General features: G+C 42.9%; 1 non-coding gene and 1 pseudogene across 2 annotated transcripts; one reads left to right on the forward strand and one right to left on the reverse strand.

Annotated features, from left to right (window-relative positions):
* Positions 1 to 5787: 5787 nt before the first annotated feature.
* Positions 5788 to 6709, forward strand: LOC143556062 (putative sugar phosphate/phosphate translocator At5g05820; annotated as a pseudogene). The gene is made up of 2 exons (XR_013139306.1): positions 5788 to 6275; positions 6370 to 6709. The product of XR_013139306.1 is annotated as a putative sugar phosphate/phosphate translocator At5g05820 (transcript).
* Positions 6710 to 7002: 293 nt separating this feature from the next.
* LOC143556097 (small nucleolar RNA U3) lies at positions 7003 to 7212 on the reverse strand. Its single transcript, XR_013139316.1, has one exon. It is a non-coding gene; the product is annotated as a small nucleolar RNA U3 (small nucleolar RNA).
* Between the last annotated feature and the right edge of the window lie 15431 nt (positions 7213 to 22643).

Here is a 22643-nt window from a genome sequence, read left to right on the forward strand (position 1 = left end):
TAGTTAGGTTACCATGGTTCGAGTCACCATAGATTAAAAAAAACCACCAGTTCCAATATATTATATTAATTTAAAATCCTGTAAACGGAAACAGTAACCTGGATTGTGAAAGGAAACAAGTAAGTCGATCCATCGGTATGATTTGTGTGATTATTAATTGGATTTTGGTAATAATTTAATCGGCGTAGAATTAGAATGATAGGAAACTGACCGGTGGTATGGTAGTGTGGATGGATTTAGGCTCTTCTTCCAGGCTACATTGGTTGGTCGCGGCTGGCTTTGTTTGATTGATTGATTGATTAAGATGTTTACGTGTCCAAGGTATATTGATTTTAAATAATTTAGCTATTAATTTTTTGGTTGGTTGTTGTTGGTTCTAGTTATATAATAATAATATATTGTTCCCCCCGGTACTCTTAACCGCTTCTTTCTGTAAAGAATCACAGATCAATCTGAAACTAAATCTCAACCCTTTAAACCCTGCTTCTAGAAGGGGAGGTTACCATCCTTCATCGGAGTAGTTAACAGCACCCACTACTTGATATATTTTTCATCGCTGCAGTTTCTCCCCTCCTCTCAATCTCAGCACCGCCACCACCAAGTCAATCAGTCATCGCGTCTGCCCAATCGACCGCCCAAATTGGCGATTACTTCTCACCCCTAATTATCCTTAATTGACTCTTGCGAGTTTTGTGATCAAAACTTTGGCATTGGAGCAGATGGAGTAATCTTTGCAATTGCCCTAAACTATGGGATTGATTACAACAATGAGAGATGGTAGCCAATTTGAGGTGAAATTTCTTTTCTGCATTAGATTTACATTAGTATTTGTTTTGATTGCAATAAACAATCTTATTCTTGACACTTAAATTAACAGCCTGGAATGTTGAATTAGTAACTTCTTTTATGTTGTTCTTCCTCAAATGTGTGGTAACAGAGTTCGTTACTTTGCAAAGTTTATTTAAGATCTCAGTAAATTAAATGGAAGGCAAAGGTATATTTGAGATTTTTTTTATGTTACCAGTGACATAGCCGAGATACTGTCGCTGGATTGATCATGGCCGAGGTACAAGCCTAATGGCAAGGTAGTTTTATTGAACCAGTTTCTTTATTGAACAAGAGGAAAAAGCTGGATTCTTATTAATACTAGCCGAATACTCAGTGTTCATCCTGAATCCTCACATCAGACCCTCTATCTCGCATTGTCGAAGAACAGTGATATAGGTACGCCTCTTCAAATTCCTCGTCAGAATTTCCTGGTTTTAATAGGGATTTACAAGCTATCAAATAGATTATGTGTTCAATATATGTTACAATTATATAATATATTATTCCCGGTGAGGGTAACTGTATTTTGAATGAATTTCCACCATTGGATGAAGATGAGGAGAATCTCAGCCGTAATAAGTCAAGGAAAACCTTCTAGAAGGGGAGGTTAGGGGCGGTTTCTCACAGTCCGCTCTCTTTCCCACGTCTCCCTCCTCCATCGGATGGATGCCTCATATCTCGTGGATTGCAGGTGCAGTTTCTGTCTTCATAACAACTTTGTCCCTTCATTATTATTATTTGGAAGTTGGAACTGTTGTCTTCTATGAATCTCTAACTCCTTTCCCCCAAATTATATTACATTACAACCCCTAATTTCTATATATCCAATTTCATAAATAGGCTAACGATGTGCTGCTGGAATATACGGCGTAATCAGGGCTGAAAGAATTTCAAGGTCAGCCTGTAACAAATCATTCTTCATCGTCATCATATATCAATTTCATAACTTGAATTTTTGTTATCGCTAATCTATTTCGACACTTAAGTTGCGTTTGTTTAAGATTATGATTTAATTTGAAAGTTTATTGACCTCACTAATTCAATTCTGAATTTGATTTGTAGATTTGACATCACGTTGCATCAATTTTGAAGATTTTATGGTAACGAATGAATTTTATATTTTCATTTTTTTTTGCATGTATTAAATAACTGTTTTGACTTTATATTATATATGTTTATAATTCTCAGGTTGGTTCAGTTGATGTGGTATGATAGTCATAGAACTTTGTAAAACATGTGGCTGCAATCGGTGTATCTGCAATAACGGAACAAAACCAAAAAGATACCAGGTAAAAAAAACATGGGACAATTATTAATCTGAATTTTTGTTTGGGTGTCATTTTAGAACATGTTTGTGTGCTTCTAACGGGTTAGAGGTTTTAACTTTCATTCTACTAATGTCATGCTATCTTTAGGTTATGGGACAGAACGAGTTGGAAAATGGGAAGAGGGAGCACGTGGATCATAATACGGGCTAAAGGTTGATTTCAGGTCATTAGGTGCAGTTTTTGAATAAACTGTTTCGGTTGATTCAGATCAGAATACGGGTCACCTTTGCTTTTGATACGGTCCAATATTTGGTTATTTGGCTGCATGGGTATTTTTATTAGTGCAGATTTCAAATAACTTGCAAGGGTATTCTGGGCGTTTTTTATATTTAGGAACATACATATTCATGTTTGAATATTGTTTGACCCAATCTGTATTTATAAATTACAAAAGCCAGTTCATATTAATAAACTTCTTATTGGATTTTAGATTTTTAGAAAATTTATATTTGCAGCAATTTATAATTTATAGAATTCTGGAATTTATATTATAGCAATATTGTTTTGTTTTAAAATGCAAATAAAGACAGTTATGACATTATAACATTAAACAGCCCGTCCACCGGACGGGTATAAAACTAGTTAATAATAAAATGGTTGGTGATAGACTCTTCTTTTAACATGTTTGCTTCCAATGATCCATGACTAATAGAAGTGTAACTCAGTTCGTCTTGGCTTACCAGGAAAACGTTTTCGGCCGCAAAACTCAACATTTATATCCAAAGCCTCTTGGAAACCTTATATCGTGCCTTTGGGAACTTTTTTTTAAGTAAAAACCTCAATTATTGAGGTCTCTGGAATCCTAGGTGACAGCCACCAAGAAACGCTTTCGATTGGAAAACTCCTTTTTCTGTTGAAAGCCATCGGTAGTGGTGTTCAGATAGTGGTGGCCAGCGGTGGCGATGGTGTTAGAGTAGTGGTGGTCAACAACGGTGTTCAAGTGACGGTGGTGGTGTTCGTGTGGAGTTCAAGTTGAGTTTTCCGGCGAAAAAATCTTCGGCAAAAAACGTTTTTTCGGTGGCCGGAGACTACGGAGTTACACTTTCTTTCGTGGATCGTTGGAAGCAAACGTGTTAAAAGGAGGGATTGTCACCACCAACCATTTCATTAGTTGGGACCGACATCGATCAAAAGGTAATAGTTATAATTATTTAAAACCAACATACCAAATACTAATAACCCTTACACACTTTAACCTATTTATCATAACATGTAAAGCATGTGGGTGGGCGATAGTTAAGTTGTAAGCATGTTAATCAAGTTAATAGGTTGTAAGAGATGTGTATCAAGATGATTAACTAAATATGTTAAATACGTCAATCCGTAAACATCCTTTTTAATTAAGCTGGTCAACCTGACATTGACTTAATTATTAAAGACATCGAACAAAACATCTAGTCGTTGGCTAGACTATGGATGAGATTTTTTCTCGAATACACGTACCTGTTCAAAACCCGTACATGTACTCGTACCCCGTTTATTTAGTACGGGTACCCAGATTTACTGAATTTAGGTAAGGGTACTTTCGAGTATAGGTACGGATATTACGGGTACTCGATACCCGTTAGGAATATGTACGGGTTTTTATTAGGACTTCCAAAACTCATAACCCTAACAATGTTTTTATTGGGATATCCTCTAGGCTTCAAACATGCTTTTCAAAACCATTAATAATCAAAATATTAAAACTAACGGTTCTAATTAAACACTAGTTCTCTTCTCTTCTTCTTCTTCCAATCAATAACTATTAACATCCACCACAAATGGATTTTATATTATGGTTAATTTGCTTCATTTTTAGTTTTGGTATTATGTTTTGGTTATGGTGTTACGGTTTTGGTTTTGGTATTATAAATAATTGATTGTCGATACCGTACTAGTATCGATATCAAGTTTAATGGATATATTTTTTTTAAAAAAAAGAAAAAAGTGGTACCAAAACAAATACCATACATGAAGTATCCGTACTCGTATTCGTATCATAATTCGGGTACGGGTGTGATACTCAGATTTATTGCTTTTGCGTTTTGGTATATGTACTTTTAAATATAGATATGGATGCGATCCAATCTCATCCCTAGAACAAACATCTATGAACATGAACATCCTTAATAATGAAGGTTACTGTTATGAAATGGAAGATATTTTGAAACACTTTACTATCTATTTAACAATAATGTGTTAGGTATAGTAATAGCTAGTAATCTAACCTTTTATTAGAAACAACTTAGTAGTTTTCATGCATCAAAAACACAATTTAAAATTATTTTCGAGCATTTGGGGATTAGTTATGTTTTATAAATCTTTTATATTATCTTTAAAGCATAGTAAGTAGCTAAACACAAACAAAAGTATTATTAAAAAATGTATATGAAACCAAACTATATAAATAAAAGGTATTATTAAAGCATATATGAAAGTATGAAACCAAACAACATGTCCGGATTATACTGGTTTGATAGCCTTTGAACGTACCTTTATCTATTTTCTTAATTATATGGATAATAATTAATGCATTAACATATGATTAAAACTAAATTATTCAATGATAATCTTATTTGTTTAAACTAAATGATTCAAAAGTTAAAAGACACCTTGAAGGTTATGAGACCACCCGTAGTGGTGACGGTATCCAAGCCTTTTCCTTCATAACGCTGGGAACACCGTCCCCTAGGCGTTTTGAGGGTGGCGTTTTCTACAAAACGCGAAGGTGGCACGAATTTTGATAAAATTGTGTGTGGGGAGAGGAGGGAGAATGGAATAAATGTAATTATTGTAAGAGAGTTATGCCGTTTTGCCCACTACACCACTTTTTGCAAAACTCTCAATTGATGGGCCATATGACGCAAAATACCTAAGGGTGAGCGTTTTGACTACACATGGTCTGAGTGTGATTAAGGAAGGGATGATAATAATAATATCTTATGCGGACAAAAATGAGGAGAAGGAGCTCACTCAACATCACCCCCTCTCCTTTACTTCACTAGCGCCTGTCACCGAGTCCTCCCCGTTCTTTTTGCCCGATCCCCTTTTTTCTTTTTGTTATTTTTGATTTTTAAATAATATAAATAAATTAAATGGTGAAAAATTACAAATGATAATATAACATAAGTTTTTTTTTTTGGAAATAATAGTAACATAAGATACATTAATATAAAACGATTACAATAAAGTGGCAGGCAAACGAGCAACAAGCTGCGCCGCAACCCCCTTTTGAATAGCAAAGGCAATCCTGCTAAAAACGAAGCTTTGGGACCTTGAAGCTGAAGAGGTTCCGTGTACGACGCGCTGAACCCTACTCAAAAATTTCACAGCCTCTGGAGCCAGAAAACCAAATGAATCAAAGGCAAATGGTAAAAAAACATGTTGATTATCTAAACAAGCTTTCTCGTATTTAACAATTTTGCGCGATTCAGCCTTCAACACAAGTTGAATGATATGGTTAAGTGATGAGTAAAAAGTGATGTTACGTTAATATGGCGAATAATGAGAGTGGAGTATACCTCATGGTGAATTTATTGTGTACAATTCTAGTGCAAAACTATGTTTTATAAACTTGTTATATTATTGTTATAATTATCTTCTATAAAAACTAAATTGACCTCAGATCCATCCAAAACCCTTACCAAATTGACCTCCAATTGAATTCCCAACCAATTATTTGATGAAAGGAAGCCAGTGGTTCACCCTGGGACTGGTGTCATCATGGTACGCATCCAACATTGGAGTCTTATTACTCAACAAATACTTACTATCCAACTACGGCTTCCTCACCATGTGCCACATGACCGCCTGCTCAGTTACATCGCCATTGTCTGGCTTAAGACCGTCCCCTTGCAGAAGGAGGCCTGGTTGACCTATGTCACTCTTGTTCCTGTTGTTACTGGTGTTGTTATTGCTAGTGGGGTAAATTATTTGCTATACATGGCACCTGTAGCAGTTGTGATATTGCTTCCCGCAGCATTGATAATGGAAGATAATGTGGTTGGGATAACGATTGCTCTTGCTAGGAAAGATGTTAATATTGTTTGGTATTTAATCTTCAATTCCGGTTTAGCTTATCTTGTCAATTTGACAAATTTCTTGGTTACCAAGCACACAAGTGCTTTAACTCTTCAGGTATTTATATATTTATTCTCACATGTTTTTAATTATCATTTGTTTCTAAGTTCATGATATTAACTTTTTGTTGGTGTGAAACTGTGATTACTAGGTTTTGGGAAATGCAAAAGGAGCACTGGCGGTTGTTATCTCGATTATGATATTTAAGAATCCTGTGTCCGTGACGGGGATACTCGGTTATTTGTTGACGGTGCTGGGGTGATTTTGTATAGTGAAGCCAAGAAAAGGGCCAAATAATTGAAGTTCGTGTGCATTTTTGTTCATTTTTTTGATTGGACAACGATCTACATTTGTTGTATACCTTAAAAGTGATTATGAATTTACTGTTGTTGTATACGTACCCTTAGAATGTCAATAAACATAAATACCTGATTGTTTCCGCTTGTGTTCTTGGTCATTTCCTAATTTTATATTTCAGAAGAATTTCTGTATGGTGCAAGCTGTTCAGAACTTGTTCGCGTGTGTTTTTGTAGTATTTGTCAATGTAAAAAATAATAATGCTCAAAAGCCTTCTGCAATAAAGGAAGCCTAATCTCGTTTGGGCATATTATGGAACACAAACTATGCATCTTCTATTTTACATGTAACTTTAGAGGCTTCATAACATAATTATGGGAGAAAACAGTGCCCTTGAGGCATTTCATCCTGCATTTGGTATAAGCTGGTCCCCTTTTCCATATGAGTTCAGCAAAAGCGTTAAGCATTTCATCTAAAAAAAGAATTTTGTCTGTCAGACAACCGTGAGACCATGCCTTACCCATCAGATGAGCCAGCAACGATCCTCTACTGAGCCATGGTCAAGACCATGAGACTGTTAATCACGCTCTCGTCACACGGTGCTAGCTCATCAGCCAGACATGGGTTTCTGTCTTCTTAGGAATCAAGAATACAGAAGTACGAGCCTATAGAACAGATCATGTTCAAGTAAGGTCGTGCCTCTTCCCCTCCTCGTGGTCATTATAACCAGCTGCTTGTTTATACCTTGTTCCGATGTGGGATGTCTCCATCTGCACATATTCTAAGCTTAGTACACGTGCTGTGTTTGTTGGTAAGTGAGTTGAGTCGAATCAAGCTCGGGTAAATTAATCAAGATTGAGCTTTAAAATCAAGGCTCCATCAAGCTCAAATCAAGTTTCGAGCTCCATGTTTTATAATTGAGTCAAGCTCAACTGTGGGCATAATAGATAAACATAGATCGGTGTTCATCTTAGAGATTAGAAGTTGGTATGTTTATGTTAACTGAGTTAAACCAACAATTTAAGTATACATTTTATAAACTAAAACTTCTATAAAGTGCCTTTAATTATCTGCAGTTTCATATTAATGCTAAGATATGGCCTATTTTTACATGTTCGTTATTAATGCTAAGAGGTAGGTCCCAGCAGAGCCCAGTTGGACCCGCAAGACTCACCTTGAAGAGTGACGTCTGCGCAAGGACCAACTGGTTCCGCAGGACCCACCATGCATGAAGACCTTACGCGCAGTACGCCAGCTGTTCCCGCAGGAAAAGCCTCCCAATGGTGAAGTACCCCGCCTGTCCCCGCAGTTGCGGATACAAGCCATCAGGGAAGGCTACCCGCACTAATAGCAAGGCTACACGCACAAGGCACTCAATAATTCAGTGTCACCTGAAGGAATGAGCAAGGCGGGAATACTCCCGCCCAAATGAGCCAGTCCGTATGCTTCTGGAAGATCTTTTGTACTATACCTGCCAAGGTATAGACAAAATAGACAAGATCTGACCAAAGCAGCCCATGAACCAATCACAGGGTGACAGCTCACCGACAAACAGTACGAGGAGCATGCTCTAGTACTGTTTGTCACTATTAGCCGCTGCCTACTCACCAACCCTTGTCGTGGCACGCACATAGCCTGCAGTTGGTGGAAAAGGAATAGTACACAGCCGGCCTGGTCACTATCAGCCGCTGCCTACCCACCAACCAGCATGGCACGTGCGTAGCCCGTAGTTGGTAGAACAGGAATATTATACAGCTGGATGTACCTGCTTGGAAACCTACCTTCGGCTATAAATACTCCAACACCTTGGAACGGTAGGGGGATCTTGTATTTTACCTTCACTAGCTATTTCTCTCAATATACACTTATATTCAGAGCAATCTAGTCTGATTCTCACGCCGGAGGGTGGTCACAAGGAGGAACCCCCCCCCTTCTCAGTGACGAGCTCACGGTGTCTGTTTTGCAGGTCATCTGAAGAACATCTTTCTTTGCCGGACCTAACCCTCGTGGGAAACATTACTTAACCCCCTGATTATCCATAATCAGCCCAGGGTCGATTAGTGTTTCTTCATTGGCGCCATCCGTGCATAAAAGCTAGAACTAATTCAGTTTTTTTAAAACTTCTGAAAAAATGGTCAACGTTACTCCGGTCCCAAGGCCAGTAAGTGACCAAGAAACCCCGGTAACCACAACCCCAGCTACTGGGGGGAACACCGGCGGTTACACAAATTTTACGAACACTACCCCGGTTACCCAAGCCGGGGCAAGTGCAGTAAACAATATTTCACTGGGGTTCACTGATGCCCATTTGGAGAAACAGACGAGGCTCCCTCGACAAACACTCGATCAAGTTAAGGCGTGGGCCGAAACACGTCAGAAGGAATTCCAAGTCGAGTTGGATGAACGCTTGCGTTCACTCCAACAGGCTGACGAGTTCGAGAGCACTCGACAACAGCTCAACATGAACAGTGAGTGCGAGTATTCGGACGATGATCGGGAGGAATCCGACACTGACGCGAACCCTCGCCATAAGGCGAAAGGGAAGCGTAAAGAAACGGACTTCCAACCAAGAAGGAATTTCGGAGAAACCTTCAAACCAAGGAACGCGGGGGGAAACCCACGCAACTTCTCCAAAACCTTTAGACCAACTGCCGCAAATGCGGGAACATCCAAGTTTGCAAGGGACATTGCGGAAGCAATCGCCCCGAGAAGTGCCAAACAGATGTCCAACATCGGCACTTATGATGGTCTATCTGACCCAGACGATCACTTGAACAGATTCATAGCGGGGGCAACCGTCAGTAACTGGACGGAACCCACGTGGTGTTATATGTTCCAGATGACGCTGGTTTGAGCGGCCAGGGCGTGGTTTGATCGTTTACCGGTCCACCACATCTATGATTGGGCGGACTTTCAACACAAGTTCAGCCAACTTTTCAGTCAACAGAGGAAATACACTGAAGAGCAGTGGACGATCCTCAACTGCGTGAGAGAGGAAGATGAATCTTTACTAGACTTCATCACTCGCTTCAACTCCAAAAAGCTGAGTCTGGGCAACATAAGTGAAGACCTTGTTCGCGCCGCTTTCATCCAGGGCGCCGAATACCCAGAGCTTATCCGCACGTTGACGGGCAAGGACGGCATGCCATCCACATGGGATGCCATCATGACGGCGGCCAAGCGCTTTGCCGAAACGGAGAAGCAACTGGGTAGGGACCTGCCCCAGAGTACACATCTCTACACGCAGAGGATCAGAGAAAATAATGTTCGGATCGCCCGGCAGAACAAAAAGAGGAAGCTAGGTATTTGGCAGTCAAGGGTAAACTTTGACACCTCATCCAGCTCTCACCCTCTTGTTGGCGGAAGGGATAACACACACCCTTCAAGCCGAAAACACCGGTGGACGCCACTCACCAAAAGCGTCACGGAGATATTCGCCACCGAAAAACTCCCATGGCCAAAAGCTCCAATGATCCGGCAACGACCTAATGCGGATCAGAGCAAATCCTGTAACTTCCACGGGACAAAGGGTCACAGTACAGAGGAGTGTACATCCTTGAAGGATATTGTTGAAACATTCGTCAAGGATGGAAGACTTGCACACCTTGTGGCATCAATCAAGAATGGAGGAAGGAATGATAACCGGTATAAAGGCAACGGACGAAAGCCCGTTGACATCAGCATCCACATGGTTCATGGCAACATCAGAGGAAGAAAAAGACGAACGACAGAACCATGCGAATGGAAGGAAGTTGAGGTGCGCTTCCCGCGAGTGCTAGGAGGACCCAGCAAGGAAGGCCCTATCGTCATCAAAAGCCAGCTGGGGCATTACATAACTTCCCGCACTCTTGCTGACAACGGCGCCTCGTCAACGGTTATGTACAGGCAGTTCTTCGACAAGCTAGACGACGAAGACAAAGAACGCCTGGAAACGGTTTACGCCTCAATGGAAGGGTTTGACGGCAGCACAAACACACCCCTGGGTATCCTATCTTTCCCCGTCATTCTCACAGATAGAAAATACTCCCGCACAGAAGACGTGGACTTCGTCGTAATGAGGAAGCCACATCACACATACGACATTCTCTTCGGGAGAGACGGGATGGCAAGATTCAACGCCGTGGTATCTTCAGTCCATGGCATGATGGGATGGCCAACTGCTGAGGGTGTAGCGATGATCACCGGCATCCCCCAGGTATGCATCGCATCCGTCTCATCTAAACCCAAACCAAAGATGGCTAAACCAACCATCACCGAACCAGAAAAATGAGCCCTTAATGGCAAATACCCTGACCAGGCTGTTACAATTGGCCCAACAATCGCTGATCCTACGCGCACCTTACTCAAACGCTTACTACAGAGAAACGCTGACATCTTCGCGTGGACACCAGCTGACATGACTGGTGTACCTCGGAGTAAAGCAGAGCATAAGCTCAAGTGTGACCCGGCTTTTACGCCAGTCATACAAAACCGCAGAGTAATGGGGGCGGAATAGGCTAACGCGTGTAGAACCCAAGTCAAGGAACTCCTTGACGCGGGCATCGTACGCGTTAGTAAATATCAAACATGGGTTGCAAATCCCGTTATGGTACCGAAGGCTAACAAACAATGGCGCATGTGTATAGATTTCAAAGATTTAAACAAAGCATGCCCCAAAGATTGTTACCCGTTACCCGAAATTGACCTCAAAGTGGATTCATTAGCACCGTTTCGCCTTAAATGCTTCCTTGACGCATATAAGGGGTATCATCAAATCCACATGGCGCTAGATGATCAGGACAAAACCGCATTTCGGACGCCCGGTGGCACATTTTGTTATCAAATGATGCCATTCGGACTTAAGAATGCAGGGTCCACATATCAACGCCTGATGGACAAAGAGTTTCATGCCCAAATTGGGAGAAACTTGGAAGTCTACATGGATGATTTGGTCATCAAAAGCCCTGAGCCAGAAGCGATGTTGAAAGACATCGAAGAAACTTTCAACACGCTCAGAAAGATAAACATGAAGCTCAACCCGAGCAAGTGTTCCTTTGGGATGGAAGAAGGGAAGTTCTTGTGAGTCATTGTTACTAAAGATGGCTTCAGAGCGAACCCTGAAAAGGTCGAAGCCATTGTCAAAATGGAATCACCTACTACCATCAAGCAAGCCCAGACACTGAATGGACGCCTAGTCGCACTTAACCGCTTTTTGTCAAACCATGCGGATAGGTCGTTCCCATTCGTGTCAACATTAAGAAACTGTTTAAAGAAAACGCACTTCCGCTGGACACCAGAAGCGGAAGCAGCTTTTCAGGAAATTCGGTCACGCTTGATCGAACTCCCAACGCTCACAGCACCAGAAGCGGGGGAGGAATTAATCATATATCTTTCTGCCACAGAGAGAGCAACCGGGGCAGTCCTGCTAGTAGAGCGGAAAGGTATCCAGATGCCTATTTACTATGTTAGCCGTGTCCTAACAGACGTAGAAACCCGGTACTCCACCCTGGAAAAATTAGTCTTAGCACATGTACAAGCTTCACGCAGACTAAGACGATATTTCCAGGGTCACCCAATCACCATTCTCACCAACTTCAAACTCGCAAACGTTCTAGGCAAACCCGAATTATCGGGACGTCTAGCCAAATGGGCAATCGAGTTGGGGGAATATGCGATAAAGTACAAGCCAAGACCAGCTATGAAAGGCCAGGTCCTGGTCGACTTTATTGCAGAAGTCCCCGCTTCGCGGGAGAAAGAGTGCCAGGAGGAGGCTCAACCCTCCCCAGCACAGGACATCAATGATGTCTGGCGACTCTACACTGATGGAGCAGCCAGCAACGAGGGTTCAGGCGCAGGGTTGAAATTAACCAACCCAGCAGGCCAAGAATACACTTACGCTATTCGACTGGATTTTCCAAGTACGAATAACGAAGCCGAGTATGAAGCATTCTTGGCAGGGCTGAGAATTGCGCGTAAAATGGGAGTGAAAAACTTGGAAGCCCACGTGGATTCCATGTTAGTAGCCAACCAGATAAACGGAACGTACACGGCCGTGAACGACATAATGGCCCTGTACCTCGCACAAGCAAAAACCCTTATGCGCGATTTTAATGATTGTAAAGTCATACACGTCAAGCGTAGCGAAAACAAATCTGCGGATGCGTTAAGTAAGCTTGCATCATTAGCCTTCACCCATTTGGGAAAGGACATCCGCATTGAACTCCTTGAAGCACCATCAGTCCCGCACAAGGAAATTTGTGTCATCCAAACCGGTACAGAAACGTGGATGACACCAATAATAAATTACCTTGCAGCGGGTATACTACCAGAGTCAAAAACACAGGCAATAAAAATACGTTGTAAAGCATTAAACTATCAACTCATCGATGACATCCTTTACAGACGTAACTTTCTTGGCCCACTCTTAAGATGCGTGGACAACCAAGATACTGATTACCTCCTAAGGGAAGTACACGAAGGCATCTGTGGAGTACACGCAGGTCCACGCGCTGTTGTAGCTAAGTTAAACAACGCGGGATACTTTTGGCCGGGGATGCATACGGATGCGCTGGCATACATCAGAAAGTGTAGGTCTTGCCAGCTCTACGCACCCAACACGCATCGCCCGAAGAATGAACTTGTTCCAGTCACCTCTTCATGGCCATTTCAGAAGTGGGCCATCGATGTGACAGGCCCATTTCCTACAGCAGCAGGAAACGTTCAGTTCCTAGTGGTGGCCATCGACTACTTCACCAAGTGGATAGAAGCAAAACCCTTAGCCCAAACAACCGCAAAACATATTAAAAAATTTATTTGGGAATTTATTATTTGTCGTTTTTGGACTTCCACAGACTTTGGTGAGTGATAACGGCACCAACTTTGCTGACAAGAAGCTACAAGAGTGGCTAGAAGAACTTCAAATCACCCACACCTTTACCTCAGTGGCACACCCGCAAGGTAACGGTGAGGTGGAAAGAGCAAATAAAAGCATCGTCGAAGGCATAAAGAAAAGACTCCTGGAACACAGATCCGGTTGGGTAGAAGAAGTTCCACACGTCCTTTGGGCAAACAGAACGCTGAAAAAGGCCAGTACGGGAGAAACCCCGTTCAACCTCACTTATGGCACTGAAGCCATGGTCCCAGTCGAAATTGGTTTGCCCTCACCAAGGGTCTTGATTCAGCCAGAAGACAATGATGCGGAAAGACGGTTAGACCTTATGCTAACCGAGGAACGCAAAGACTTAGCCGTAGCGCGTGAAGAAAACTACAAGCGACAAATGCAAAAGTACTACAACACGCGGGTAAAACTCTGCAACTTCAATGTAGGAGACTACATATTGCGTAACAACGAGGCTTCAAACCAAGAGCCCCCAGGAAAACTGGCACCGGTCTGGGAAGGACCGTACATTATCAAAGAAGTTCTGGGAAAAGGCGCATACCGGCTCGAAAGGCTCGATGGCACTCCTATCCCAAGAACATGGAACGGAGCTCAATTACGCAAATGTTACATGTAGATCAATTCCAAACTTGTAAAGAAAAGGCCTAGAGCCACTTCTAATGGAAATGATTCTCCTATCACATTGTGTTGATAGCCTTACCATTATACTTATGAACTTCCCACGCTGATATGCCGGTATTCACCGCATAAATAGGGGAAGAAGTAAGTCGTTGCGTGTGGAAGGCGGCAAAACCCGCATAAACACATAAAACGGTAAAAATTTCTAAGGAAAACCTTCATGCAAGTCAGCTATATGTGAAGTTTGGTCATCCCAATAAATGAAAGTGACGGTCCTACCCGCACAATCATGATAGAGGAAACTGAACATTGACCTATTGGCAACCGCGCGTCGAAAGGCTAACTTATTCAAAACACTTAGAAAATTTCAAAGGAAAAGATGAGGAAAACTTCCACGCAGGTCAGATATAGGTAAAGTTTAGCCATCCTACTAAGTGAAAGTGATGGTCTTACCCGCACAATCACGGAAGAGGAAGCAAAACTTTAACTTAATATCTGCCAAGTTGAAAAGTTAACTTATCCAAGTACTAAAGAAATTGCTAAGTTAAAACAAAATATGAGCGAAATAAACAAGGCAAGGCATTAACAAATAATTTTTATTCCATCAACATTCAAACATTACAAGAATTGCTGGGTACATACCCGCATACAAGATTAGAAGTCTACAAACATAAAAATCTACTCTAATGGTGGAAAGGGATCTAAAGTATCAAGCTTCAGGACCACTCCCACTTGGACTCGCACTATCAGTAGAGTGTGGCGGTTCAAAGAAAGCTTTGAGGATAGCTAGCCCATCATCAGCTGCAGCAATCTCGTTTACCTTCTCCACCACCGGATGCGGGAAGACGGCATACTGATTCACTGCTTGGTCATAAGCAGCTTCAGTATCCACATTGTAAAGAGGGAAGTTGGAAGGCGGAATGCCTTGTTCAACAAACCCTAGACCAAGCAGGAAGCCAGCCTTTTCCCCATCCTCATGAGAAGCGTTGAGGGCAGCGCTCATCGCATCGTCATATGATGTGTTCGTGAACACCCGATGCACAACCTAAAAAACAGAAGTATATCAAAAACTCTTCTAAGGAAAAGCGTAAAGAAATTGTGAAACTGCGCATACCTGAGACAACGCTTCTCGGAGAAGCCATTCCTTGGTAACCAGAGCCTCCTGGAGGGCAGCTTGAGCTTCATTACGGGCGCGTTCGGCTTCGTTCTTTGTAAGGTTGGCAAGCAAGACATCTTTGGCTGCAGCTTCTTCGACGCCCTTTAGCTTACGCTCAGTGTGGTCAAGCACCCCCCTCTGGTCCAAGATTTCTTGGAGCTTCTTGGCGTCTTTCATAGCCAAGGCATCATGAGCCTGCTAGAGCCTCTCTAATTTGGCTTTAAGCTCCTCATTCTCGGTGCGTAGAGGCTCAGCAACGGCTTCAGCCCTGGTGGCCCTCTCAGTTGTGTTCCGAGCGGTTTCCTTAGCTAACCGAAGCTGTTCATTAATAGCTTGGGCAGCCTTGGAACGGGCCTCGAGACGGGCCTGAACTTCAACTTCAAGGGCCTTGAAGGCCTTCTCCTTCTCCTTCTCCTTCTCCGCAGCAACGGCGGAGAGCCTCCTGTTCTCCTCCCGGACAGCCCGCGCTTGAGCTACTTCTTGGAGACGAGCTGCTTTTAACTTGTCGTTTTCACGACAAAGCAGCTCGACGCGCGGCTGCATCCGGGCTAGGAGAATCCGGAGCTCATTTGTCAACCTACCCTCCTGGTAGCTTGACATTGCTTCCCCTAGCGCCCCCCCCTTGGGGCGGCGTGGCGCGCCCATTCGACGCATTCTACAGGCGTCCGAAGGGTTGTTCCTCGGCGGATGTTCCATCGTGGAACATACACTTCATTGGAATCCGACACTGCAAAAGCAAAAAGCAGTTAGGAAAAGATGATAAAAAATATATATATATATAAAAAATAAAATAATAAAAAGGCCAAAATAACCCTACGCACCTGTAGGGTCGACAACAGGCCGATAGCCACCAAACCCATCACCTGAACCTAAGGGATATCCATCCAAAAGGTCAAGGAGACGGGAAGGAGGCAAGGATTGGCTAGACGCCCAAACCCCAAACGTACCTGAAGGACTGGCCATTGTCGCAGGCGCCGGAGGAGGCATGGTGGAGGTTGCCGCGGTGGAAACCAACGGAGGTGAACTCACCGGAGGTGAACTCACAACCGTGGCCGAGGCTGCGGAAGAGCCCGCAAGAGAAATCACCGCCGGCTCAGTGTTGGATTCTGTGAAAATGGCACTGACGGCCGGCGGGGATAATGTCACAGCTGGAACAGTTGGCTCAACAGGATGAGCAACTGAACCAGTACTGCAAGCAGGCGTAGCCGCCTGGGATCGCCTCGGGTAGGTTGACCAAACCCACCTTCATGGGTCCAGAGCTGCTCCCTCCCGCTCCACTCTGGAATGTCGTAGCATCCACGCCTGCATAAAGAAGATATATTAGTATAATGGCGGAAGGATATGAAGTTAAAAGTAAAGAGTTTGTACTTACGAGTCCTCTTGAGCTTGAAGGTACGAACAGGCGGGGACGAGCCCGATGGAACCGGCCTCTTTATGCCGGTCACCGTCGCGGTACTGGTCTGCCCGGAGGTGACAGCCGTCTCAACCTCCGGAGCAATGGTTTCATCACCACCAGGGTTCCCCGCCACCTCCTCGCTTTCGGTCTCCGAGTCAGACCGATTCACCGGATCGGCAGTAGAGGCAACCTTCGCCTTCCCCTTCCCGCCGGCTGCCTTCTTCTTCCTCGCCAATAAAGGACCATCTGCGGATTCCTCATCAGAAGATGACAAAATTAGAGGAATTCCCGCAGAGGTTTGAGCATTGAGAGGGCGAGGGTCAAAAAGTTCTTTACCTGGCCGCCTGGCGCTCAGGATCTCGTGGCCTGGCGGGTAGACCTCCACGAACCGATCCGCCGTTTGCTCAATGATGGGCAACTCGTTCTCATCTAGAGCACGAGTACCCATCCGAGCGGGACCATCACTCTCCCGCGGCTGCAGGAGAGACTGCAAGTCGTTTACCTCTGTAATTAAAAAGAAAAAACGGTTATAACAAAAACCTTAAATTAACGGATAATATGAAGCATACCGTAAGGGACAGAGTTCAAACCGTATTCAAAGACGATGGGAATCTGTGACGCCTCCTTCCACACCCGACTCATCCCGAGCATCACCATCCCGGACTCCGCAAAGCGGTAAACCGGAGACTGGATCCGGGAAACCTTGGAGAACCATTCCGCCTCCTAGTAGTTGGAGGCGTGAAGGGCGGGTAGTGCTCTCCCATTCTTAAACGTCATCGCAAGGGGGACGACGCGAGCAGAGATATAGAAAAACTCCCGCTTCCACGACCGAAGACTGCGCTCGATAGCGCAGATCTTCAAACCCTTGATCCGATTGACCAAGGTGTACCACCCCTGGATGCACCTCCAGGAGTAGAAGGTCATCAACCGATCAACGTGGGGCTCCCACCCAGAATGAGGCACACCCACTCAAAGTGGCGGATCTTGGCGATCGCCATCGGGTGTACTTCCGTCAGATGCACACCGTGCCTCTCCAAGACACGGTACACAAACTTCGTCAATAGGAACCTAAGATTCCCATAAACGAAGAATGCAGCATACACCCCTATTTTGCCCTTGGGGGCATCGTACACCGTCTGGTGTGGCTCCGGAAACTCAGGCTCGAACGGCTCGAGCATGAACTTCCGGACGATGTACCGATAGAGCTCGATGGGAAGAGCACACTGACATTCGCCAGCAGTGCTCTTATCGTCCTTATCGGAAGTGGACGACGGATTCTCGACTAACACGTCAGACTCCTCGGCAGTAGCCTCAACATCATGGGAAGAAGACATTCTGGAAAGATGAAAGGCAACGATTTCAGAAAGAATATTCACCGGAAATCGCTTAAGAAGGAGAAGATAGAAGTGAAAGTGTGGATTACAAAGGACCCTCTCCCCCTATATATACTCATCGCAATGAATGCGATGAATTTAATGCGGAGGAGAGCGAAAAGAGCTGGTGCAATGAAACTATGACACGTGGAAAAAGCAAGCTGGCAACAGCTGTTGACGGGACGCGCGCCGTAAAATCCGCACCCACGCGCCCAAAAGTCGCGCCCACGCGCCTGAGAAAGCGTCTGGAATGACCATGTACTGTCACGTCGCCATAACTTCCTGCACGTCTTGACACTGTCAGAAGAAACCGTCGGACGACGTTTCAACAGTTTGGACTGTTCTTATCCTTCCACCAACTCTTCGAATTTCAAAAAGATTCAAAAAGATTCAAAAGTAAGCGGGACTACACCCCTTACCTTGGCAACCAAGTAACTATAAGACAGGTGCGAGTACAGTGTCAAGGCAAAACCCTTCACATACTTAGCACCCGCAGGGAATGGACGCCAAGAATACCTTGGAAGTAAGATTAACTATAAGACGAGTGCGGGTAAAGTGTCAAGGCGAAACCCTTCACATACTTAGCACTCGCAGGGAATTGAAACCAAGAAGGATCTTCTGGGCCATCCTTGCGGAAAGGGAAATAACATCCCCGCATAGCGGGAACGTGAGAACTAGATTGTTTGAAGCACCAGGATGGAATTGGTTCCTTTAACATAATTGATCACTATGTTTAAAACTACCAAAACCTCGTGGAGAATCTACAAGTGAAACTCAACGCTCCTGACTTGCGAGGAGGTTACACACCTACCCGCATCAGACCCAAAGATCAAGCAGAAAAGTCGGGAATTTCTGCGTGACATTAGGAAAACCGCGGGAAGAATCCCCACGGAAAACCTTAAAACTACAAAAACCCCTTTTCAAAACCTCTTGCTCAAGTCCAAAAGTTCACCTCGCTTATTAACAATTCATGAGAAGAACATTGGACTGGGGGGACTTGAAGAGGTAGGTCCCAGCAGAGCCCAGTTGGACCCGCAAGACTCACCTTGAAGAGTGACGTCTGCGCAAGGACCAACTGGTTCCGCAGGACCCACCATGCTCAGAGATGAAGACCTTACGCGCAGTACGCCAGCTGTTCCCGCAGGAAAAGCCTCCCAATGGTGAAGTACCCCGCCTGTCCCCGCAGTTGCGGATACAAGCCATCAGGGAAGGCTACCCGCACTAATAGCAAGGCTACACGCACAAGGCACTCAATAATTCAGTGTCACCTGAAGGAATGAGCAAGGCGGGAATACTCCCGCCCAAATGAGCCAGTCCGTATGCTTCTGGAAGATCTTTTGTACTATACCTGTCAAGGTATGGACAAAATAGACAAGATCTGACCAAAGCAGCCCATGAACCAATCACAGGGTGACAGCTCACCGACAAACAGTACGAGGAGCATGCTCTAGTACTGTTTGTCACTATTAGCCGCTGCCTACTCACCAACCCTTGTCGTGGCACGCACATAGCCTGCAGTTGGTGGAAAAGGAATAGTACACAGCCGGCCTGGTCACTATCAGCCGCTGCCTACCCACCAACCAGCATGGCACGTGCGTAGCCCGTAGTTAGTAGAACAGGAATATTATACAGCTGGCTGTACCTGCTTGGAAACCTACCTTCGGCTATAAATACTCCAACACCTTGGAACGGTAGGGGGATCTTGTATTTTACCTTCACTAGCTATTTCTCTCAATATACACTTATATTCAGAGCAATCTAGTCTGATTCTCACGCCGGAGGGTGGTCACAAGGAGGAACCCCCCCCCCCTTCTCAGTGACTAGCTCACGGTGTCTGTTTTGCAGATCATCTGAAGAACATCTTTCTTTGCCGGACCTAACCCTCGTAGGAAACATCACTTAACCCCCTGATTATCCGTAATCAGCCCGGGTGTTTCTTCAGTACGTTTATGTTAAACCAACAATTTAAGTATACATTTTATAAACTAAAACTTCTATAAAGTGCCTTTAATTATCTACAGTTTCATATTAATGCTAAGATATGGCTTATTTTTACATGTTCGTTGCAATACCAAGTCTCTCCAGTTTCATGGTTCTCATGAAGTAATACAACAATCTTGTTCTATATACTAATAGTGATGTTGATAATAACCCAATCGGGCAATCGTAGGTCCAATTTGGAAAAGTATTTGGCATTACCAGCCGATCGATCTAATAAATCAACAATCAATCAACAAAATTGGGCACTTGTTTTACATGGTGATTAGTTCCATAAAAAAACACCATATGTGGTCAAATATCTCGAACACCCAACATCTCTTTTAAGTAATGTTTGCAACCAGGCCAACTCGGTAGAAACATGCAATAAGGGGTCCTTTGAGGCTGGATCAAGCTCAATCTAGTGATCCTTGCTCTCATCATGTCCTTTAGGGCATCTCAAAAGGTACATTTCGAGCCAAGGTCTCCATACGAATTATTAAATGTTTGATCTCGTCTCGTCGTTCACATAGCTTACCAAGTAAATAGAATTTAACCAAGTATTTTAACTTGGTAGTAGTAGTAGTAGCAGCAGCAGCAGCAGCAGCAGCAGCAGCAGCAGCAGCAGAAGCAGCAGCAGAAGCAGCAGCAGCAGCAGCAGCAAAATTATTTTTTAAGTGATTTGGTGTTTCATGTGATCTAGGTGTTATTCTCGCTTTCATTATTTAGTTTTAGTGGCATCAAGTGATGACGAGAGGCTAAGCGATTAGGTGACGTTCACCAGTTATATCCTTAAACTGAAAGAGACACGAATATGACGTTAGCCTTATATCAGATTTTTCCCCGAATCCCAAGTCTTATCCCTATTTTTTGAATTAGGTAAAGAAAAATAAAAAGAAGAGATGAATACATTTACATATGGTTTTTTTATCTTGTTCATCCTCTTGTTGTCCAAGTTTCAGTTCCGTAGTGGGACTGGGAGCAATGAAGAAAGAAGTATCATTGATGGCGTCCAAACGCTCTAACGGTAACATCAACAAACATGTAGATAGATGCTCACACCCTGTTTCTATGCATTACGTTGTGGCCAATTATGAAACATGTAGATAGATGCGAGTGTTTATTTGTTTACTTTTCTGATTCTCTAAAGGTAGTTGTCAGTTTTCTGCATATGTTTGTGCACTTTCTTGTTTCTTTGTTTGTCTTAATCGCATACAATTATTGAATATGCAGAAACATGACCTTACTTGTTATGTACAGAATCTGTTCTTAAACAATGACAAAGTCTATTCTTTTAAGAGTAGATTGCCACATTCTGCACATAAGGTTATGCATCTGCATATTTAATAACTGTATGTGTGCATAGATATATGAAGGAAAACTAACAATTATCTTCTCAACACTGATTATAATGGAACAGGAATAACTTAACAACTACCTTGACAGGATAATGAAAGTTTACAGTTAAGCCTTGCATCTATCTACATTTTTCATAATTTTCACTGTTGTACACAAACATATTGATTTTCTTTCTTTTTGTGCCACTATTAAATGCATAGAAATGGTGTGTGTGGTGTATATAGGCTGTTTTTTTGACAATTACCCAAAAAACTTTAGGCAACTTTTGACTCATTAAAATAAAATTTTAGTTTGCTAGTTTGACCCATTGGAGAGATAACATAATAACCCAAATTGACCATTCATAAGTAATGTGCCAAAGTTAATTTTGGGTTTATTTCTTAAGTAATGTGTTTTTTCTTCTGTAGGTACTCTCCAAATTATGTCGCCAACTAATTGTTGTTTATATACCTGAGCATGAGGTATTAATCGTTGTTATAAAGATTCTTTGACTAGAGGTGGCAAAATGGGCTGGTCAGATAACGGGCCAAAACATGTTTGGGTCAGATATGCTTTTTATGGCAACTGATTTGTTATGTTGAAAAATGTTCTGTACTTGCAGCATACAAGAGGTGGTTACGGGTCTGGTTTCATACCCATTGCTGAATATGGAGCGGATTTTGGGAAGGATTTCAAACAAGGAAAAGCTAAGAAAGCTGTGAAGCTTTTGTACAGTGGAAGTAATCATTATGATCTGCTTGTATAATTCTAGTATGTTTAATATTAGTTCAAAAGTGAACTTTGGGATGTTTAGAAGCTTTTGTACAGTGGAAGTAATCATTAGAAGCGGAATAACAACTTAAGAAGGGTATTTCTGACATTTTATTGGAAGTTATTGTTGACTCGGATTGTTGTTTTGTTGTTATGAGTTATGTAACAAGTGAAAGATATGAAACTACTGGATGTAGAAGCTATATTGCTTATCATCATGGTCATATGGTTGACTATTCATGTCAAATGTACCAACTTTCGACTGTGAACAGTGAAATTGATATGACGCCTTCATATATTAAGAGACATCAAACATATACATCCAATCACAATGAAATTATGACAAGGAAAATGAAAGATATAAGAATCAATGCTCGACTTGAAAATTTACCAGTTTTTACATGATAACACGTTTCGTTTTCAGGCAATCAAATAATAACCAACAGTTTTTCTGTTTTTGGATTGTCATACTATATAAACAAGAGAGATTTCAGTTTAAATAATTTTCTGTTTGTTTTTTGAAATTGTTACTATAAAAATGGAAATAGATTTGTGAAAAAGCCAAAGAGGACAGGCTTATAATAAGGTTTAGTTCTATATCCCACATCGGTGCAAGGTGGAA

Source organism: Bidens hawaiensis, unplaced genomic scaffold (genome assembly GCF_021521415.1).
Source record: "Bidens hawaiensis isolate Kalapana, Puna unplaced genomic scaffold, B.hawaiensis_p1.1 tig00018433_1, whole genome shotgun sequence".
In the NCBI taxonomy this organism is placed as follows: Eukaryota; Viridiplantae; Streptophyta; class Magnoliopsida; order Asterales; family Asteraceae; genus Bidens; species Bidens hawaiensis.